Below are 20,868 nucleotides of genomic sequence, written 5' to 3'. Positions count from 1 at the left end.
CCATACCTAGACACCAAGCACCACCCTGCCCGAATCACCTGAAGCTGATTCCTTGTCCATCACACCAATTGTGCCAGAGAAGCATACCCACCTTTGGTCTAGAGAAGTCAAGGTCTCGAATGACCACCTTCATGCAACACACCCCTCGGGATGATATTCACACACGGTAATCGATGAACATTTGTGGTACCTTTGGTCGAGAGGAGTCAAGGTCTCAAACGACCACCTTCGTGCGATGCACCCTGTGACATGATATCCACATGGTAATCCATAAACCTCTATGGTACCTTCACATGCTTCAACAAGCAAACAACACATCTATCACATGAACACAATGTGCAAACAAGTGTTTCAAGACGTGATTTCAAGCAACATGCATACACATAACTGAAGTAGTGTAAACTATCACATGTTTAATGAGACATCATAATTGAAACTCTGAATAAGTTAAATTCCTCTAGCTTCATGTATCAAATGCTCCACCCTCATGATGTTTCTGAGGGTGATGGATGTGCTCTATTTTACATGGAATCAGAGCTCCAGCTTGGTACAAAACTTATTTTCTAATTGATGTAGTAGTCCCTTAGAGAAATGACATCTTCTGCAAGACCCCGCCCATGATTATTCAATGTTGATGGAAAGCTTAATGGCACCAATTATCCTCTCTAAAAGTTTAAGCTTAAGGCTATTCTTTCCTCCTATGAGCTTTGAGACACCGTCATTGGTTTTGATGTTCACTCACCACTAAGGAGAGATGCAAATGACAACCTTGAACCACCTATTGTGCTAACCTTGTCCAAGTGTGGAAGGCAATGTGTAACCATGGTTTAACATGTCTCCATAGGTGTAGAAACATAGACTTTGGCAGAGCCAGGAATACGAGACCGTAAATCACTATAACACATCAGGAGCACAATAGCGTTTTAATAGCGTTTTTGGAAGGAAAAATGTCGAGGCTTTTAATGCTACTAAGTGTTAAGATTCATGGTACCTCCTACAAGAATCTAATTAACCTAATGACACACTAAGAACATACTAATCACATATGATTAACTTAAACGTACGGTGGATGGTGCCTAAGTACACTCATAATGTATGTATTAGACTCAAGCACAATTAGGTTACAAGATTAAGACTTGTACTCTCATAAAGAGGCAAAGTTACACTTTGGCTTGTCTTTGAACCTGCATTAATTTTGAAAGTACCCTTTCTTGCCACAATTATAACACTTCAAATTGCTTTTGTTGAACAATGCATGCTCAACAGTGCTAGGATTGCTTCCTTTTAATTTTCTTGCCTTCTCCAAAAGAGAGGAGACACATTCATCAAATGCTAACACTTTTAGATTCTTCAAGGTTGAAACAAGTGCATTGTATTCCTTTGGCATGCTTTTTAAGATTATTGCAACTACATCTTAATCTCCAATCCTAGCATCTATGCCATTTAACTGGGTCATGATGCTTTTCATTTTATTGACAAATGGAGCCAAAGATTTATTAAAGTTCATTTCTAGATTCAATCTTTAAGTGAATTTCATGGTTCTTTGCCTTAGCTCCAAACACGAGATTCAATGAATCCCATGCATCTTTTGCGCGTTCCATAGAGTCAATGTGATGAATAAGCCTTGCGTGAAGATGTAAACCAATGAGTGACAATTCTTGCTCATGTTTTTCAACCCACCCTTCACTTGGTGCATTCGACATAATTCCTTAGTGACTTTTCACAATTTCTTATGCATTAGGAGGTACTTCATTTGTGTAGCCTAAGTGTGGAACCCTTCCCCATTGAACTTCTCTGCATACGAGGTAATGCTTGTTGATGTTGCCATAATGAGAAGATCTTACTGAATGAGCTTATGATGCTTCAATTGGCAGTGTCTATTCTCATACAACTTGGCAAATGTGGATGCTTTAAACAGGATGAAATGCAAGTAGTGCGTGTGCTTTCAAATTCTAATTCTTTGCTTCTAGAGCTTTCTGATGGTAGTGCCAATGCAAAATTAGTGCTTTTGATGTGTAAACACACTAAATGCAACTCTAATTGCTCACTTGTATCTCCAATTTCACCCAATTTTTACTAATATTAATCACCTTGACTAGTCTTAATCACAATGATTAAATAGTCAAGAAAGTGGAGGCCCAAACTAAGCTTGTGGATAGCAAAATAATTGGGACTTTTTACATGGAGTTGTTGTACCTGATGAGAAGAAGTAACACAAGCAAGGGTTTTAGCTCAATGCACCCAAACTTCCCAAATTTGACCTAAAGTAGCTGATTGTGTTTTTTCTTGTTGTGACTCACACAATGGATGAAATGGCACCAAACTTGAGCAGTGGGCAACTCATACCATTGCTAAACTTCACCTAAGAGGGCTTGCTTTGATTGTGAACATGGACGACAAATGGAGCAAAAGACCAGGTGGCATTTTTTTTACAATTTTTAGCCCACTAGCGGCGATTTCGTGTGATTCCTCCATGTTGTAGCTTAGCAATAACCTAAGGAACAACCTCCTAAAGTGGCTTGGGCAATGGTGAAGGGATTGGGAGAATGAAGAGTTCAAAATCTAGCCACAAAGAGGGAAGAAGAGATAAGCTTGTTATTAGTGGCTTAAACACACTAATGAGCTGAAATTAATTAAATGAAATAATTAAGAGAAGCTCTAAGGAGAGAAGGAGGCTCTGATACCATGTTAAGATTCATGGTACCTCTTACAAGAAACTAATTCGCCTAATGACACAAGCACATACTAATCACACATGATTAACTTAAGCCTACGGTGGATGGTGCTTATTATGATGAGTGTATGCATTAGACTCAAGCACAATTAGGTTAATAGATTAAGACTTGAGATGTGTGCAAGTTCTTGTACTTCCATTGCTTGAAAATGACCCCTTTTATATGAGTAGAACACATCTTTTCTTGGTCCTTGCATGTGGGATAATCCACTTTTGCCATATGGCTTCCTCCTCACTTACTCACTCCCTGCCTCTGTATGTGCTCTATCTCACCACACTTCTCAACACTAAGTAGTGAAAAAACATTGCTCAATAGCGCTTTTTGCTGCCTAGAAACACTACTGATGAGTAGCGAAAAAATGTTGTTGAGCAGTGTGCTCACCAGTGTATTTTCGCTGCTCACACCAGTGTTTCTAGTAGTGAAAAAACGCTGCTACACTGTAAAAAAACAAAACGTTGCTCATCATCAACAGCATGGCCTGGAAAAAGTAGTCATGCTTCTTTTGCTACCACATCAATTTTATCATTTGAATGCCCTAACCTTGATACCTTGGGTTTTTTTGTAAGTTTGTGTCTAATTTATCGCTCCTATCTCTCCTACCTTATCCTTCTCAAGCTTAAGCAAGGTATGCCTTCTCTTTTTCTTCATCTCCTATGCAAACAAGCTTTCCATAAAAGCTTTCTTGTCAGTATTTTCCTTATGTTTCCTCTCTTTTAAGTTTTTCTTTTCTTCTTTTTCACTTCTCATTGAAGCTAAATCCTAACCCTAGCTTCTATATACAAACATTAATAGAGAGATTTGATGCCAATAGCTCTCAATTAAATCTCTCTATTAGGGTTTCTATGTAGAAGTTAGGGTTAGGGTTAGGGTTAGGGTTAGGATTAAGCTTCGATGAGAAGGGTTTCTATGTAGAGGGGTTAGTGTTAAGCTTCAATGAGAAGGGGAAAAAAAGATTCAATTGATTTTCTATGTTATGCAAAAGCTTTCATTAAGAAATTTATTAAGATTAGGGTTTTGTATATGCTTTCTATTAAGGTTAAGATTAGGGTTACTAATACTTCTTTTCTTTATTTGGTTTGATTTTGTAGGTTATTGACATATACAAGCCTCATAAGGTAAGAGATCTCTCTCTTTTATGTTTCCTCTCTTATGCTTTCACATGTTATAGGGTTTTTAAGATTAGGGTTTGTTATTTTTTCTCCTCTCTATAGATAGCCTTTTAAGAGCTATGCTTCTCTCAAGAGGTGGCCATATGCCTTAGCCTCATGCATGAGGCTAGTGCATAAAGCTTATGCATTAGCCATATGCATAAGGTTGGTGTATAAGCCTCATGTATAAGGTTAGTGTGTAAGCCTCATGCATGAGGATTATACATTACCCATATGCTCTGCATGAGGATTATACATTAGCCATATGCATAAGCCTCATACATAAGGCTTATACATAAGGTTTATGCACGGGGCTTATGAATATGAGACTTGTGCATAAAGCCTCATGTATAAAGCTCATGCATGAGGCTTATACATTAGCCATAAGCCTCTATGCATAGCCTTTAGAGAGCTATGCAAGAGTTGGCCATATGCTTCATGCATTTATATTTATGTGAGGCTAATGCCTAAAGCTTATGAATGCATAAAGCTTATGCATTAGCCATATGTATAACCTCATGTATGCGGCTTATGCATAAGGCTTATGCATAAAACGTATGCATGAGACTTACACATTTCATTAGCCATATGCATAAGCCTCATGTATAAATTTTATGCATATGGCTAACGTATAAGCCGGGTGCATAAGCTTTATACATGAGGCTTTATACATAATCCTTATGTATAAATTTTATGCATATGGCTAATGCATAAGCCAGGTACATAAGCTTTATGCATAAGCCTCATGCATAAACCTTAATATGCATAAGCTACATACATAAGGCTTATGTATAAGCTCATGCATAGACCTTATGCATAAGCTGCATACATGAGGCTTATGTATTAGGTTTATGCATATGGCTAATACATAAGACATCATATACATCATAAGCCTCATATATATGATGTCTTATACATAAGGTATATGCATGAGACTTATGCACAGTCTTATGTAGGCTATGAATGCATAGCCTTGTGCAAGCTATGAATTCTATGCATAAGCCTTATGCATAGTATGCATGAGGCCTATGCATAATATGTATGAGCATTATGCATAAGGCTTATGTATTAGCTGGGTGTGCTACCTAGGCATGCCGATAATTACCAGGTGTTTCTCAATGCACGCAATAGGCATAACAGTAGCTACTGACATGCACCGGGAGCTCCCAATGCATGCCTAAGTATACCGATACCTACCAGCATGCACTGATGAGAGCTCCCATTGTGTCGGGTGCGCATGTCGGTAGCTATTAACATGCACCGAGAGCTCTCAATGCATGTTGGGTGCTACCTAGGCATGTCGGTAGCTACTGGCATGCACCAAGAGTTCCCAATGCATGCCGATAACTACCAGCATCATGCACTAGGAGCTACCTAGGCATATCGGGTGCTACCTAGGCATGTCAGTAGCTATCGACATGCATCGAGAGCTCTATGCATGATGACTTTAGTCTTAAGCCTTATTTATAAGGTCTTTATGCTTAATCCTCTATGCATGAAGTCTTTATGTACTAAAGCCTCTTTGCATAAAGCTCATGAAGCTCTATGCATAATGGCTTTATGCATGAAGCCTTTATGCATAATGGCTTCATGTATGAGGCATTTATGCATGAACCTTATGTATTATGGCTTCATGCATGAATCCTTTATGCATTATGGTTCTATCCATGAAGCATTTATGCATGAAGCTTATGTATTATGGCTTCATGCATGAATCCTTTATGCATGAGGCCTTTATGCATTATAGCTCTATCCATGAAGCCTTTATGCATTATGGCTTCATGCATGAAGCCTTTATGATTTATGCATTCATTGAGGCTTCATGCATGAAGCCTTTATGCTTTTATGCATTCATTGGAGATAATGCATAAGCCTTAACCATAAAAGGCTTGATGCATGAAGCCATAATGCTTAGGCTTTATGCTTAAGCCTCTATGCATTATGCATTCATTTTGTGGATGCATAATGCATTCATTTTGTGGATGCATAATGCATAGAGGCTTAAGCATAAGGCCTCTATACATAAGGCTTAAGCATAATACATAGAGACTTAAGACTTAAGCCTTATAGTTAAGCCTTATGCATAGAGGCCTAAGCATAAAGTCTCTATGCATAAGGCTTAAGCCTTATGCATAAGGGCTTTATGCTTAAGCCTCATGCATAAGGGCTTTATGCTTAAGCCTCTATGTATGAAGGCTTTATGCATAAATTCTCTATGCATAGAGCTTCATGTGCATAAAGCTCATGAAGCCCTTATGCATAAGGGCTTTATGCTTAAGCCTTATGCATAAGGGCTTTATGCTTAAGCCTCTATGTATGAAGGCTTTATGCATAAATTCTCTATGCATAGAGCTTCATGTGCATAAAGCTCATGAAGCTCTATGCATAAGGCTTAAGCATAATGTTTAAGCATTATGCATAGAGGCTTAAGCATAAGGGCTTTATGCATAAGGCTTAAGCATAAGGGCTTTATGCTTGAGCCTCTATGCATAAGGCTTAAGCATAATGTTTAAGCCTTATGCATAGAGGCTTAAGCATAAGGGCTTTATGCATAAGCCTTATGCGTAAGGGGTTAATGCATGAAGCCTTATAAAACATGCATTATAGCTTCATACATGAAGTCTTTATGTATAAAGCCTCTATGCATAAAGCTTTGAGGCTTAAGCATAAAGCCTCTATGTATAAGGCTTAAGGCTTAATCCTTATGCATAAGGGCTTTATGCTTAAGACTTTATGCATAATACATAGAGGCTTAAGAATAAAACCTCTATGTATAAGGCTTAAGAATAATGTTTAAGCCTTATGCATAGAGGCTTAATAATAAGGTCTTTATGCCTCCGCCTCTATACAATATGCATTATGACCTCTATACATTAATCTAATTTGGTCTTCTATTTTACTCTTCTCTTAAATATAGTTTTATCTTCTATTTTATTATTTCTTTAGAGGGAGGTTGCTGGTCCCCCCCAATAAAGGAATAATATGACTATGGGTATATAGCCCTCCCCGAAAACAATTGTGGGCATGGATGCGTGTGTAAGGTGTTCCCTTGAATAAGTCCATTTTGAGAACTACAGATAATGAGGTAAGTAATATATGTGTCTTTTTCTCATGTATATGTTCTCTTTTACTATTTAATAGTTATCTTATTCATGTGTGCATATATGTAGGAGAGTGAAGAGAACCCAGACTATGCACATTGTAACATACTCATATGTACGTATTTTTGGGTCCATTTGATTCGGTGATTTTTAGCATCTATATTTAATGTTGAAAAGTAGGAAATACTTAGAGGACATAAAAGATTAAGTTTGGTTACAAATTTAGTAATTTAGATATGTCAATTTTGGAACTTTTTATGCATGTTTTATGGTGTCATTTGTATAAAATTTCTATTATATACTTAACCATGTTAAATAATGTATAAGCATAGTGAGTGGTTTAGCCTAAAGGAAACTCATATGGGGGTTTACATTGTAAATATAACCGCAACGAGCGCCCGAAACGAGACTCGGACACCAAATTGACCCTTAATTTTTTAGTAACGGTCTTGCATGAGGGTGTAGATAACTTTATTTGTCAGAGAGATGAATTAAAGAAAGTTAGTTCATCACAGGACGAATAAAGTCCATGTTCATATAATTGGGAGATTCCGCATGGGGTGACCGGTATTCACAAAACGAATCCGACACCACTTTCCAGTGTTTTTTTAAAATAAAAAAATGTATCTTCTCTAATTTGGTTCGAATGCATGTTTTTAGAAGAGATTTTCTATCTTTAACGATTTCGTGCATGAAAATCTACTAATTCTTGTCGACTATTTTTTTGGGGCTTCTTTTAGAGCCTTGAGCATTTTCTACAAGATAGAAAAATAGAGATTTTGAGATTCGGGCCGGCCATCCTTAGATAGGGAATGCCGAATAGAGATTGTGATTTATGCCCTCTAGGAGCCATTTGTTGGTAGAACCCAGAGTGGACGAGATTTACTAGAGGTATACCCGAGATAGCCGCAACGTCTAGAGTGGTGGTTGGATGGATGGGCGTCAGAGAAAGGCCCTATTGGCTAGATCTTTTATTGGTGATTCTCTCTTTGATTTTGAGATTTTTGTATTGATGAATATCATTGTTACTTTGGATTTATAAACGAATATGGTTTTATTGAAAATCTCTTTGTTTTCTGAAGTATGTGTGATTTTTCTATAAGTTTTGAGCTTTTTTGTGTTAGAACATGGAATAGAATATGGATACGTTTCACACATAAAGAAGACTATATAGATAAAGAAAGTGATTTTGAAGATGAGGATGATAATGAAGATGAGGATGATGATTAGTCATCCCTTTAACTTTATTTTGTATATGGCTAAAAGCCTTATCAATAATCTGTACATATTTGAACTTAGTGAATATATGTCTTTGTTCACTTCTTTTTACTATCTCTTTTTTTTAAAAAGCTCAAACAGATAGTTTTTTTAAAAGCTAGGGTAGCCTGGGGAGTTGTGTGAGAACTTTCCAGTCTGACCTAGCTTTTTTTTTTGTAGGTTTATTTTCGTTGTTGAGTAGCATTTATAATAGCATAATAACGCTGCCTAAGCAACGTTATTTCTTTGCTCAATAGGCATCAAAATTTCACTTCTAATAATGATAAGAAACTCCCGCTTCAGTGAATACAACAGCATGCATAGTAGCAAAATGACCTGACATTTGCCAAGTCTTGTAGTTTAAAAAATGATGGTATCATTCTGTTGTACTAAATCCCTCAAGGATTCAAAATCTCAAAAATTAGCTTCAACAAGAGAAGTTGAATGAAGGTGAAATGGTGGGGGTGTTTCTCACCATAGAATCAAATATCTCCATGACCAGATAATTGCAATTAGTATGAGTGTGCTCTCCTCGGATCTCACTCATCTCACTATCTAAGGGTATTACTACCTAAGTACAATAGTTTTGTTATATCTTTGATTATTGGTGTCATGCCTACTCCTCTCGCATTCGAGGAGTTCAGCTCATTACTTTGGGATGAGGGGATGTGGATGTAAAGTCGCAATGGTGGGGACCAGGCTTTCTCTGTCTAACAACACAAAGAAGAAGGGTAAGGATTCTTACTCTTTAAATAAGAAGAAAAAGGTTATATGCTTTATTGTGAAAATAAGAAAGGGCACATAGCTAAAGAATACAAGAAAAAGCAAGGAGATGCTAAGAATGGCACTCTTAAGACCAAGGAAGACTCCGGTCATGCTATAGAAATAGAGCTATTTGTTGCTATTGAAGAAGTTTGTATAGTGAGACAGTTAATGTTATAGCACATGATTCCTGGATCATTGGCAGTGGGGTTTCTAGCACATGACCAGTGCAAAGATTGGTATTCCTCCCTAAAGCACGTGGGAGATGACATCATAGTAGCAATGAGAAATGATGCAAAGTGCCCAATAAAAGTTTCAAGTACCATTTCACTTATGTCTAAAGAAGGTTGTATAAAAAGTCTTTCAAATGTTATTTGGGTTCCAGATATAAAGAGAAACCTCCTTTCTTTCTTTGCTATCTCATGTACCGTGACTTGCAGGTTCACTTCAACAAGAATGGTGCAACCTTTCTTGATGGAGATGATAAGGTCATTGCAAAGGGAATTCAAAGGAACAACTTGCATGATATTTCTACGTTTACACTCCAGAATGATTTGGGTAACAAAAAATTTGGCATGAGAGATATGGGCATCTCAATATGTAGACTCTTTCAAAGATGCAAAAAGGTAAGCTAGGTAATCATTTGTGACCAATTTTTGATAGTCCGGATGTATGTGAAGCTTGCATGTGATAGGTAAGCATCATTGAAAACCCTTTCTACAAGAGGATAGTTTTAGGGCCAAGGCTCCTCTTTAGTTTGTACATGTTTATCTCTATGGAAAAGATGAATACTAGAGGTTCTTTCTATTTTTTCACATTGATAGATTAAAATAGTGGGAAGATTTGGGTGTATTTTCTTAAGAAAAAGTCTCAAGATTTTGGAGAGTTTAAGGAATAGCTTGCATTAGTTGAAACTAAGACATGAACAAAATTGAAATAGTTTAGAACGGTTTGTTATGGAATACCACACCTCCAAGAAGGAACTCAATGCATTCACCATTGGAAAAGAGCAATAGAACACAACTGTCATAGGGCACTTACCAATGCTTCAAACTTGTGTCCCTTGAGGTCTCCAAGCTCACTTGAGAAGCTCCAACCTCCAATCTCCACCTCCACGCTGTCACCATAGAGTCGCTCACACCACCACACAAGGCAATCTCTCTCGCTCTCTCTCTCACTCCTCAATACAAGCATACAACATACAAGTATAGAGAAGGCACAAGTGCTAGAATGCTCTATCTCAAGATAGAATCAAGAACTCTCATAGCACAAAGGGGGATTGTGTCCATTCATTTATGAGAAAATGCCTTATATACAAGTATAGAGAAGGCACAAGTGCTAGAATGCTCTATCTCAAGATAGAATCAAGAACTCTCATAGCACAAAGGGGGATTGTGTCCATTCATTTATGAGAAAATGCCTTATATACAATTGGCCCTTATTCACACTTGAGCGCCCAAAACTTACTTAACTAACACCTTGGGTGGCCAATATCTCATAATGTACAACTTTTATAGTGCCTTTGCATGCCACTTATTAATGTCCTTAAATGGAGGAGCATATTTGTTAATCCAAAATGGGATTAACATCCCCCCCTACTGTAGGTTCTGTCCTCAGAACCTGTTACTGAGGTCAAAAGACTTGGTCACTGAACTCGTGACAATAGAAGTTCCGGTGTGACTGAAGCTTTTTAAGGGTTCTTCTGAATGCAACGTGTGATCTCTAGAACCCTGTGTCAACCATATCCTCGAATGTGACATGCATGTATGCTAAAAGACACCTTAAGCTTTTTAAGGGTTCTTCTGAATGCAGCGTGTGATCTCTAGAACCCTGTGTCAACCATATCCTCGAATGTGACATGCATGTATGCTAGAAGACACCTTAGGTGATGATAATATAACATCATGCATCTATGTCACTTGGTCCTTGATTCATGTCAAATTGCAGCTAATCAACTTCATATCCATCATATCTTTCTTTGGGTGGTTGATCTATGAGGACCACAATCAATTTCAACAATCGAACAGTGGCCACAATTGTCGGGTCTGGAATACGGCGCCATGCATGTATCCAATTCGACAGTTGCTTTCTTTGCTCTCCTATATCTATAAATGTTGTTGGCAAGAATATAGGGAAGCTATAGCAGACATGTGAATCCCTTTGCTTTGCCTCTTGAAACTCCAATGGTGTTCACCTTCTCTTCAGTGGCATGTACAAAGGGTCTACTCTCTGTGTTGGTGGTGCACACATATATTGATGGCTATATTATGAAATTGTAAAGTACTCTTTCCTCCAATCCGGCTGTATACCGAAATCTTCCAGTTCGGGGTTGGCATCATCTGTGACAATCGTTGTTGTATAACCCCCTCTTATGTGGACTGGATTAGCCTTTCTCCACCTGCGGAAGCAGTAAACTGATCATAAATGTAACAATTCTGATTTCTAGTAGATCTGCCAAGTGTGGGTTTCCAAACTTTGTATGTCGTGCTACATTGGACCATAATGTGCCCTCTCCAGCCAAAGGCAATAGCTCTTCTAATTTTGGTCTTGGTGCTCGGAGAGGGTACAGTACATACGGTTGCTTCATTGGTGTGACATCTGAATAGGCTTCGGGTAGAATCCACCGAGTAGGTTCAAAGAGTGTTATTTGCATTAACACCTTGAACATGAGCTTTGGCTTGAGTAGAGGATTCCCGGCTCTTATTAAACCTTCGTACTCCTACAGACAAGGACTCAAGAATAGAATCATCAGTAAATGGATTAAGTGCATCTTGTAGTAGAGTGTGACTAACCTCTTGAGTTGGCTGTGGGTGGAGACGGGCTAGGTGCCAGCAACTCCTCAGGGGCAAGAGTGTTAGTTGGAAACTCTAAGGGATGAGAAAGAAGTCTAGAAAATATACAATCAACCTGAGATTTGTTAGTAGGTGGAGCACTTGGATATGGATTAAGTAAATTACTTGCGACATTTGAATATACAGCGTAAGTAGGGTTAGGTGATGAACTTGATGCTTCTTCTTGACCCTCTCCTAAACTAGGGGGTGGGTGGCTGGGTTTGTGGAGCTTCATAAATTCTTTTAGCTCAGTGATATCCTCAGGAGATATGTTAGGGTACTCAATATGTGTTTTATCAAAATTATAAAGTACGGTGGTTAACATGGCTTTTAGATGTTTGTGGATATTTTAATATAGTTTGAGAATACCAAAAGGATGATATAATGTGGACTCACACAGATTTAAATGTTGGTGAGTATTATATACCTCTAACCACCCATGGCTTATGATCCTTTGATAACTGTGGGCTACAGCCTCGTGGTTGGCCGGTGTTTCAGGAATATCATTTGGAACAAACAGGTCTAATTTATTGACGTTGTTGTCCAGGATGCCAGAGTTTTATATCACCCAACACCAACTACGAAGGTTGAGCCCAATGGAGTGCAAAGGATAGAAGAAAATATCTTTAGGATTAGTCAGTACTAAGTCCCCTTGAAAAATTCCCATGATGACAGTAGGATCAACATCACGTTCTATATTTTGTTTAATTAGTGTTAGTTCTGCTAGGCTTAGGTCATTAGATAGATTGATATCATATTTAAGTAAAGAGAGGGTTAGTGTAGACAAAAAGAGAGTTAGTGTTTGAGGAGGGGCTCGAGGAGTTACTGGCAGCAAATCTATTTTCGAGGCTCGCTCAAGGAGTAGTCGCATCTTGTCAGTTTGTTCTTATTGCTTGGCTGTGTTCCTAGATGGCCAGTTGGTGCTCCAACTCTTGTATGCGTGAGTCCTTGGTGGTGAGAAGTTCAAAAATAGTGGTTTCCCTTACCATCCTTGTGGCATCCCTCAGCTCTTCAAAATGCCTTGTTTCTTCCTCCTATGCTCGTCTCGCTACAGCCTCCCTTCCCTGAGCCTCAGTAATCTTGTGAAGTCTTTTTGCGGGCCAAGTTTTGACTTAGTCGGCCGTGTGGAGGCGAGAAGTCTGTGAAGTTGTCGCCATAGCCAGCACTTCTTTTGAGCAGGCGTACGCTGTGTGTCTGTGTCGTCTCTGTGGAAGGCGTCTTAGCACACGCCTTTCCCTAGAGAGTGTTCGGCCATTTCATCCTCTCTCTCAGATCTTATCTCCTTCGTTTCACAACAGAGTGAAGGTGCGGAGGAAGGCAAAGTGGCCGAAGCCGGCAGCAGCTGAGGCGGCTGCATCTAAGGACGTGTGGGAGGCGAACACGTCAGTTCACCCACGGGCGGTGGCGCAGCAGTAAAAGAAAGCGAAGGTGGGGTGGTTGTATCTGAGGCGGCATCTGAAGAAGCCTTGAAGGCGATGGGCTGCAGCAAAGTGGAGGTGTGAAGGAGGCGAGCGTGCGGAGGAGCCAGCTGGCGGTGAAGACTGCAGAGAAGACGCAAGGAAACGTGCGATGCAAAAGGAGCCGGCGCATGATCCGAATGCCATAAGGAAGAAAAAGGTTAGTATTTTTTATTTTTTTATTTTTTATTTTTTGTTAATTTTCATGTTCTTTGCAATAAAAAAAGAAAAAAAAATAAAACAATAAAAATATATTTTTTTTAAAAGAAACAAGAAAAGAAAGAAAGAAAGAAATAAAAAAATAAAAAATAAAAAAAATAAAAAAAAATTTATGTGTTTTATTTTGAGTCCATATTTTTTGCATAATTTGCATTTTTTTAAATTTTTGTAATTTTGTGCATAATTAGTATTTTTGTGTAATTAGTAAAAAAGTAAAAAAAATTAAAATCAAAATAAAAAAATCAAAAAATAATAATTAAAAAAATAGATAGTTACACACATATACATGTTAGTTGCATTTAGTGGTTAGGTAGGGTTTATATAAAAAATAAAAAATAAAAAAAATACATACATATATATATATATATATATATATATATTTGTTTAAAAAAAACCTTAAAATTTGACCTTATGCACTTGCGGTCGGGACGTCATATAGACACTGCCATAGGGCCTAGGGCACCTTCTAGAGTACCTACGCAGGAAAGTGGGACCCAATCGATAGGAAATTTGGCAGATATTGCTGAAACCTTTTCCGAATCCCTATCTGATACCCTTTCCAGAACAACTAGCTCATTGTCCATGGACAATCTAGGGCCGTCAAATAGTCATCCCTTAGCCCCAAATAGGACACCCACAAGATCTTTTAATCCATTTGAAGCCGACACCATGGGGTTACCACTCAATGTGAGACTTCAATATGTCTACACGAATGCTCAAGGACCTGATATCTTTAGGGATCCACAACAACGGTATCTTGTTAAGATCGCAGACTTTTTCTCAGAACTTGATAGAGCACCTCTAGTCAATGACCAAGGAAACATGTACATGGGTGGAGATGGTGTTCGCTACGAAGTCACCTATCATCCAGAGAATGTAGACAAATTAGGGGAGCTCTCTAAAAGCGAGTTCTTAGACTTATCAAAGCTTTCCAGAGCAAGGGAGTCTAGAGATGATTGGCTCATTAAGCCGGACATGCCAAGACCATCCAATGCCCAGTCCTCAAAGCCATCCATAGATGATTTACTTCTTGTAGATCTAAATTTGGAAAGGGATAGGAAAGGCAAGAGCAAAATGGATCAGGGGGCTGAGAACCAATGGGAGTTTGTACGACAAATTCCAGTGACAAAGGTCTTACAGGATGACCCACTTCAAGAGGTCTATAAGGACTCTTTAGAGGGATATTATGCCACAACGAGATTGCCAGAGCTAGATCTTCCTCTAGCACTTGTGGTGGTAGTCGAGAAGCTTGCAGAATACAAGAACCGAATCGTTGATAAATGGGCCAATGAATACCGAACCTTAGATTGGAAGGAGATTCGAGAGCTTACGTGGAAAGGACAACCATTATTCATGGAAGTGTTCTCAACAACAAATACAGCTAAACTAGGAGAGACAGCCTTTCGTGGAGAAACTGCTGCTCCTCCCCTACGAGAGTTCATTAGAGAGGAACCCTCAACATCAAAGTGGACCACTGCAAGTAGCCCAACTCTAACACCAAGATATTATCCTGCACCAAAAGTGCGATCGCAGATCACACCACAACAACATTTCTCTCACTATGACAATCGGAGGGTAGGGGAGCCAACTCGGCCTCCCACCATAAATGCACCTCCTGAAATGCGGGTAACAAGATCTTTGGAGGGGGTTGGTGAGGCAGGTAATAGGGGACCCACACGAATTTGGGACGCATGTGGACCATCTTACCAAAGAGAGGAACAATTCCCACTGAGAGTGAGAGGCCATAGGCCCTATGATGAGTATTCAAGACAAGTAAGGCCATCAACTCTTCAGAAACTGGTAAAGAAGTACGAAGGGTCGGGAGATCCATATGACCATGTAGCAGCATTTAGGCAAGCAGTTCGAGCTGACTGACAAGCATACTCAAATTGAAGGATTTGGGATCACTCTTGAGGGAAAGGCCCTTGCTTGGTTTCAAGCACTAGAGGCTTCAGACAAATCTTCTTTACAAGTTCTGGAAGAGAGATTCATTGCTGCTTTTTCCTTGATGGGGATTCAACATGACACGGTAGCAAACATCTACTCTTTCAAGCAAGGCGAGACTGAGAGTGTTAGAGATTGTGTAAATAGGATGAAGCAGTACATTAATCGTTGCCCAGAGGATGAGAATCCCACCCAGAGTCGATTAATTTCTCTCCTCTTAAAAGGACTCAAAAATTCAACACTGCATACACATCTCTATGCAAAGAAGCATACAAATTTCAATGATGTTGCCATGATGCTATGGATTTCACAGATAACTTCAAATTCCAAGATGGTTCTGACCCTAAGGTGCAACCTAGAGATCAGTGGGGTGATGACCAAAGTTTAGGGTCTAGTGCGCTAGTAAATCCAGACCAAATAGCTAACCTAGTACTAAGGAGATTGGGACAAACCTATCGCCCACCCATGCAGCCACAACAGCAGCAGCAGCGAATGAGGAGTGTACTACCTACAGGTCCTCATCTTTGTGGAGCATGTGGCAGTAACCATAAAACCAAAGAATGTAATACCTTTTCTCCTCTAGTCACAAACCAACCCATAAAGAAGTGGTGCCAGGCCTGTGCTTGGAACTTTACCCACACCACACAGGAATGTACTCGCATTGCAAGAATGAGACAAGAGCGTGAGCAGCAAAGGGGTGGAGTGGCTCCACAAATGCATCAACAATATACTAATTTTGAACGTAAGCCACCAATGGCACAAGAGCAAGCACGACCTGTTCTTGGAGCTCAACCTCCTACTCCTAGGACTGCTCCTGTGAGGGTTGTTGACTACGATAATTCAAATATGTGTAGAGACTTGGTAAACCCAGGCTATGTGGAGGAGGAATATGCATCATATTCATCCAAGGAAAGTCTCTTTGAAAGTCCCGCATATCCAAGCCAAGCACTAGAGGCTCAACCAGCAGAACAAAATTCTTTGATATTGCTAGGTGGCTACCAATCTAGGACTCCAGGCCCCTCAGGTCAATGGCAGCAAAGGAAAGTAGAAGCCAAACTAATGGGCCCCTGTTACCTGTTATGAGTGCGGAGAACCCCATTGGGCTTGTGATTGTCCACATCGCTCAAGGCAAGGAGCTCGATCCAATACAACAGTACCACAGTTTCCACCAATTGAAAGATATTGTCTAGGGTGTTGTGTAGAACACTTCCCAAAGGATTGTTTGCTGAAACCACATGAGGAAGACACCTCTCAACCAAAGGTCTCACTCAATTTTGTAGGGGCAGTTCCATCGCCACCTTCATCCTGAGAATGAGGATGTCATGCCACTTAGAGTCATGACTAGATCACAGACACGAAATGCCAAAATGCAAACTGATGAGGCACCCCGAACTAGGGATGCAAAGGCAAATCTAGTGGACAAGACCCTACATTCCAATAGAAAAAGGACCACTAGGAGGAAAAAGAACTGCAACAAGTGAACTAAAAGTACATCCACTAGTTCTCAAGAAGTCTCTAAACAAAACATGAGGGATCAAGCTTTTACATCCCAAGAAGTGCATGAGGAGCATCAACCTCAACCTAGGCCTAGTGCTAAACATGATGAGGCTAGTACGATCGAGGATAGTTCTGGGGGTTCTATTTTTGTGGATAAGATGAACGAGACTCTAGATGCCATCATTGATGCTCATAGGAGTCGCATTGCAGCTTTATCTGAGCTACCCAAGAAGCTTCAAGAATACCCAAACCCTCGTGAGGAGAAGATCAATCTAGCTGTACATCAGCAACTCATTAGGGAAGCTCAATCAATACTTGAGGGCCCACCTCCACCTATCCCTCGGGGCCCAACCTCTCTTAAGCCAACATTAGAAACCATACCAGAAGTGTCATCAAGTTGAGAAATGAAAAGTGAGCTGATCTCACAAACCTCATAGCGAGAAGTCTACACCAATTGCCACCCCATTGAAAGAAGGTATTCTACCACCACCTAGCCTTGCCTTCCCATGCAATGATGAAGTTATTGATGCTAACGAGGACATGGCAAATGAGATGTGGACAGTAGTTCATGAGAAAGTTAATGAGAATATGTCCTCTATTATTTCACCTCCATTCTCTGAGGTGGATTTTACCAGGGGCACAGAAAACAACTTTAGACGCCCAAGCATCCAGGAGGAAGTTCAAACAATTGTTTCTCCTAGAAGTAAGCATACAATGAAAACCTTACCATCATATTTGGGAGAATATGAGAACTGTTCTCAAACCTTGAGGATAACCTCCATGCATAGAAGGTTGACAAAGGAGATGGATATGGGTATCGTGCAAGCTATTTTGTCAGCACCAGTGGCTTGTACCTTACCTTTGCTTGATTTGATAAAGCTTCGACCTGAGTTGTGGAATGATATTGCCACATGTTTGTCAGAGCAGGTATTGCTACAAAAGGGTCACCATCATTGTACTATACACCCTGAGACAAAGCATGTTATGCCAGTTCCTATCAACAAAGTAGGAAAATTTTGTGAGGACGATCAGGGAAATGCTACCCTCCCATTAGAAGTGCGAAAAATAGCTTCAACTGCAATACTTGATAGTGGTGCAGGAGTGGGCATTGTGACAAGGTCCATTTGGGAAAAGTGGAGCAAACCAGCTATTAGGAGTACCAGGATGCGCTTGCAGCTAGCAGATGGAAGCTTAGAATATCCCCTTGGGCTGCTTGAGAACATATTGGGGCAAACCAGCTATTAGGAGTACCAGGATGCGCTTGCAGCTAGCAGATGGAAGCTTAGAACATCCCCTTGGGCTGCTTGAGAACATATTGGTCACCACATGTGGGATTGAATATGAGCACACCTTTGCAGTAGTGGATTTTGGAAAACATCCAAACTATGAAGTGATATTGGGTAGACCATTCATGCGACAATTTCAAATGATTCAAGATTGGGGATACAATTATTTGTACCTCCGACATGATTCTGTCATCACAAGGGTCAACCTAAAGAATCACTCATATCATGATGTAACAAGGTCTCCAGTAGATGAGTTTGATTCTGCTTCATCTGAGGGCTCAAGAGTTACATTGTCAGATGGGCGAGAAGATCTGTGGATGTGTGGAGCCTCATGTAGGGATTTCAACACTGAGAGACTTAAGGGTAATCGAAGTGTATCAGATGAGGCATACATTCCACAACCCTTCCCTGAGCACTTAATTGATCCACTAGAATGGAGTCATGTCCTTGCAACATTATCGACATGTGCTTTACCTAAGCCGATTCAGTTTTGTAACTCAGATGGATATGACATTATTCCTATACGAATGGTACAACCACGTGACCTTCTAGATGTTTTGTACTATGTGGATGCATCCACAACAGCACTGTGGATGCATCCACAACAGCACTGCATGTAGAGGAAGTCTCAGTGGAGGATTTAACACTCGAATCTGCTAATGATACTGATAAGGAAGATGGATGGGACTCTGATTTTGATAATGATGTGATAATCCCTGAGGAAGAGTTAGGAAAGGCACGCCTGCTCTTGAGAGGAAGGGAGGTTCAAGTAGAGATCCCTCGAAGCCGACCTAAACGTAAATGCTGTAAGAGCCATAAGAGAATCCATAAACAAGAAGAGAGGGAATGACGTGAGAGACTACAAAAAGAAAAGGAGGAGTTTAAGAATGAACACTCTCGACCACCACCTCACTTCTCAGGAAAGAATGGATATCTATACTACGTCCAAGCACAAGATAGTATCAAAGACCAAGTAAAACTATCAGATGGATTCCAACCAGGAGAAAAGTTAAAAACTGTTAGCAAAAATCACAAAAAAACGAAGAAACAAAAACCAAAACTCAAGTCTAAAACCGATTCAAAAGAGAATGTCGGAAGTGCAAAGATTGCAAAGGAGAGCTAAAAACCGCATGGTCTTCAATGAGTGACGACTCAAGTGGACAAGAACAAGGTCTCAATGTTCCCCCCAACTTCACACAATACACTCTTCAAGATCGGAAGATTGTTCTTCAACAACCCATGCGACAAAAGCTAAGCATGCCAGGGGTTTCATATGATGGTCCAGAAGATGCAAAAAAAATTGATATTGCTAAGCCGCCAGGAGAAGAGCCTCGCTATGTGTGGATTGCCACAGACTTGTCCTTAGATGAGGAGAAGTTATTAATTCAAACAATAAAGGAGTATCGCGATGTTTTTGCTTGGAGTTATAAAGACCTCAAAGGAGTTGATCCAAGCATATGTCAGCATACAATTCCATTGCGAGAGGATGCAAAGCCTTCCAAGCAACGTCCTTATACTTACAATGAGAATTTTGCACGAAAGATAAAAGAAGAAATAGACAAGCTCTTAGAGGCAGAATTTATCTATGAGATTGAACACACTGAATGGGTCTCCCCTATGAGATTGAACACACTGAATGGGTCTCCCCTATTGTAGTGGTGCCCAAGAAAAATGGAAAACTTCGAGTATGTGTAAACCTCAAGAAGGTAAATGCAGCTACTATACGTGATCATTACCCACTTCCAATCACGGATGTGTAAACCTCAAAAAGGAAAACTTCGAGTATGTGTAAACCTCAAGAAGGTAAATGAAGCTACTGTACGTGATCATTACCCACTTCCAATCACACGGATCATGTTCTGGAACGAGTTGCAAGGAAAAAGGCATATAGTTTCTTGGATGGATTCTCCGGTTACAATCAAGTGTCAATTGATCCAAAGGATCAACACAAGACAGCCTTTGCTACTGAAGATGGCATCTTTGCCTATCGTGTTATGCCATTTGGTCTAACAAATGCGCCAGCAACCTTTCAGCAGTTAATGAGTCATGTATTCAAGGAGTACCTTAGGTAATTTCTTGAGATCTTCATAGATGATTTATGTGTTCACTCACAAGAGCGTGATGATCACATAGAACACCTCAAACTTGTGTTTCAAAAGTGTCAAGTTTATCGTATATGCTTGAATCCTGACAAGTGCAAATTCATGGTAAGACAAGGAAAAATTTTGGGCCATATTGTTTCTCGCAATGGGATTTCAACAGATATGGATAAAATTGATGTCATTGTCTCATTACCTCGGCCTATCAACCCTAAAGGGGTACAAACATTCATGGGACATTGTGGCTATTATCATCAATTCATCTACATGTATGCTGTCCTAGCCAGACCATTATATGCTCTTCTTGTAAAGTTTAATTGGACTGATGAGTGTGAGGAATCCTTTGAAAAGTTGAAGCAAGCATTAGTGACTGCACCCATCTTACGGGCACTAGATTGGAACCAAATCTTTCATGTCCATATTGATGCTTCAAACTTTGCAATTGGATGTATTTTGGCTCAATCGACGGGAGAACATAATAAGGATTTTCCAATCTCATATGCTAGTCGACAGTTGAACAATGCTGAGAAGA

Source organism: Cibotium barometz, chromosome 13 (genome assembly GCF_041138505.1).
Source record: "Cibotium barometz isolate CiBa-2024 chromosome 13, ASM4113850v1, whole genome shotgun sequence".
Taxonomy (NCBI): domain Eukaryota; kingdom Viridiplantae; phylum Streptophyta; class Polypodiopsida; order Cyatheales; family Cibotiaceae; genus Cibotium; species Cibotium barometz.
Note: the sequence above shows the minus strand (reverse complement) of the source record.